Genomic DNA, 3,564 nt, shown 5'->3' on the forward strand with positions numbered 1-3,564 from the left:
GCTCCTTTATATACGGAGGCAGGGGGGCACCCTAGGACACACAAGTTGATCCACGTGATCGTTCCTTAGCCATGTGCGGTGCCCCGTGCCACCATATTCCACCTCGATCATATCGTTGTAGTGCTTAGGCGAAGCCCTGCGTCGGTAGAACATCATCATCATCACCACGCCGTTGTGCTGACGGAACTCATCCCCAAAGCTTTGCTGGATCGGAGCCCGGGGATCGTCATCGAGCTGTACGTGTGCTAAGAATTCGGAGGTGCCGGAGTAACGGTGCTTGGATCGGTCGGATCGGGAAGACGTACGACTACTTCCTCTATGTTGCGTCAACGCTTCCGCAGTCGGTCTGCATGGATACGTAGACAACACTCTCCCCTCTCGTTGCTATGCATCACCATGATCTTGCGTGTGCGTAGGAAAATTTTGAAATTACTACGTTCCCCAATAGTGGTATCAGAGCCTAGGTTTATGGTTTGATGTTATATGCACGAGTAGAACACAAGTGAGTTGTGGGCGATACAAGTCATACTGCCTACCAGCATGTCATACTTTGGTTCGGCGGTATTGTTGGACGAGACGACCCGGACCAACATTACGCGTACGCTTACGCGAGACCGGTTCTCCCGACGTGCTTTGCACATAGGTGGCTTGCGGGAGACTGTCTCTCCAACTTTAGTTGAACCAAGTGTGGCTACGCCCGGTCCTTGCGAAGGTTAAAACGGAGTCTATTTGACAAACTATCGTTGTGGTTTTGATGCGTAGGTGAGATTGGTTCTTACTTAAGCCCGTAGCAGCCACGTAAAACTTGCAACAACAAAGTAGAGGACGTCTAACTTGTTTTTGCAGGGCATGTTGTGATGTGATATGGTCAAGGCATGATGCTGAATTTTATTGTATGAGATGATCATGTTTTGTAACCGAGTTATCGGCAACTGGCAGGAGCCATATGGTTGTCACTTTATTGTATGCAATGCAATCGCGCTGTAATGCTTTACTTTATCACTAAGCGGTAGCGATAGTCGTGGAAGCATAAGATGGGCGAGATGACAATGATGCTACGATGGAGATCAAGGTGTCACGCCGGTGACGATGGTGATCATGACGGTGCTTCGGAGATGGAGATCACAAGCACAAGATGATGATGGCCATATCATATCACTTATATTGATTGCATGTGATGTTTATCTTTTTATGCATCTTATCTTGCTTTGATTGACGGTAGCATTATAAGATGATCTCTCACTAAATTATCAAGAAGTGTTCTCCCTGAGTATGCACCGTTGCCAAAGTTCGTCGTGCTCAGACACCACGTGATGATAGGGTGTGATAAGCTCTACGTCCATCTACAACGGGTGCAAGCCAGTTTTTGCACACGCAGAATACTCAGGTTAAACTTGACGAGCCTAGCATATGCAGATATGGCCTCGGAACACGGAGACCGAAAGGTCGAGCGTGAATCATATAGTAGATATGATCAACATAACGATGTTCACCATTGAAAACTACTCCATCTCACGTGATGATCGGTTATGGTTTAGTTGATTTGGATCACGTGATCACTTAGAGGATTAGAGGGATGTCTATCTAAGTGGGAGTTCTTAAGTAATTTGATTAATTGAACTTAAACTTATCATGAACTTAGTACCTGATAGTATCTTGCTTGTTTATGTTAATTGTAGATAGATGGCTCGTGTTGTTGTTCCGTTGAATTTTAATGCGTTCCTTGAGAAAGCAAAGTTGAAAGATGATGGTAGCAATTACACGGACTGGGTCCGTAACTTGAGGATTATCCTCATTGATGCTCAGAAGAATTACGTCCTGGAAGCACCGCTGGGTGCCAGGCCTGCTGCTGGAGCAACACCAGATGTTATGAACGTCTGGCAGAGCAAAGCTGATGACTACTCGATAGTTCAGTGTGCCATGCTTTACGGCTTAGAATCGGGACTTCAACGATGTTTTGAACGTCATGGAGCATATGAGATGTTCCAGGAGTTGAAGTTAATATTTCAAGCAAATGCCTGGATTGAGAGATATGAAGTCTCCAATAAGTTCTATAGCTGCAAGATGGATGAGAACAGTTCTGTCAATGAGCATATACTCAAAATGTCTGGGTATAATAATCACTTGATTCAGATGGGAGTTAATCTTCCAGATGATTGCGTCATTGACAGAATTCTCCAATCACTGCCACCAAGCTACAAGAGCTTCGTGATGAACTATAATATGCAAGGGATGAACAAGACTATTCCCGAGCTCTTCGCAATGCTGAAAGTTGCGGAGGTAGAAATCAAGAAGGAGCATCAAGTGTTGATGGTTAACAAGACCACTAGTTTCAAGAAAAAGGGCAAAGGGAAGAAGAAGGGGAACTTCAAGAAGAACGGCAAGCAAGTTGCTGCTCAGGAGAAGAAACCCAAGTCTGGACCTAAGCCTGAAACTGAGTGCTTCTACTGCAAGCAGACTGGTCACTAGAAGCGGAACTGCCCCAAGTATTTGGCGGATAAGAAGGATGGCAAGGTGAACAAAGGTATATGTGATATACATGTTATTTATGTGTACCTTACTAGAGCTCACAGTAGCACCTAGGTATTTGATACTAGTTCTGTTGCTAATATTTGCAACTCGAAACAGGGACTACAGATTAAGCGAACACTAGCGAAGGACGAGGTGACGATGCGCATGGGAAACGGTTCCAAAGTCGATGTGATCGCGGTCGGCACGCTACCTCTACATCTACCTTCGGGATTAATATTAGACCTAAATAATTGTTATTTGGTGCCAGCGTTGAGCATGAACATTATATCTGGATCTTGTTTGATGCGAGACGGTTATTCATTTAAATCAGAGAATAATGGTTGTTCTATTTATATGAGTAATAACTTTTATGGTCATGCACCTTTGAAGAGTGGTCTATTTTTGATGAATCTCGATAGTAGTAACACACATATTCATAATGTTGAAGCCAAAAGATGCAGAGTTGATAATGATAGTGCAACTTATTTGTGGCACTGCCGTTTAGGTCATATCGGTATAAAGCGCATGAAGAAACTCCATACTGATGGACTTTTGGAACCACTTGATTATGAATCACTTGGTACTTGCGAACCGTGCCTCATGAGCAAGATGACTAAAATGCCGTTCTCCGGTACAATGGAGAGAGCAACAGATTTGTTGGAAATCATACATACCGATGTATGTGGTCCAATGAATATTGAGGCTCGTGGCGGATATCGTTATTTTCTCACCTTCACAGATGACTTAAGCAGATATGGGTATATCTACTTAATGAAACACAAGTCTGAAACATTTGAAAGGTTCAAAGAATTTCAGAGTGAAGTTGAAAATCATCGTAACAAGAAAATAAAGTTTCTACGATCTGATCGTGGAGGAGAATATTTGAGTTACGAGTTTGGTGTACATTTGAAAAATTGTGGAATAGTTTCGCAACTCACGCCACCCGGAACACCACAGCGTAATGGTGTGTCCGAACGTCGTAATCGTACTTTACTAGATATGGTGCGATCTATGATGTCTCTTACTGATTTACCGCTATCGTTTTGGGGATAT

Source organism: Triticum dicoccoides, chromosome 6A (assembly GCF_002162155.2).
Source record: "Triticum dicoccoides isolate Atlit2015 ecotype Zavitan chromosome 6A, WEW_v2.0, whole genome shotgun sequence".
NCBI lineage: Eukaryota > Viridiplantae > Streptophyta > Magnoliopsida > Poales > Poaceae > Triticum > Triticum dicoccoides.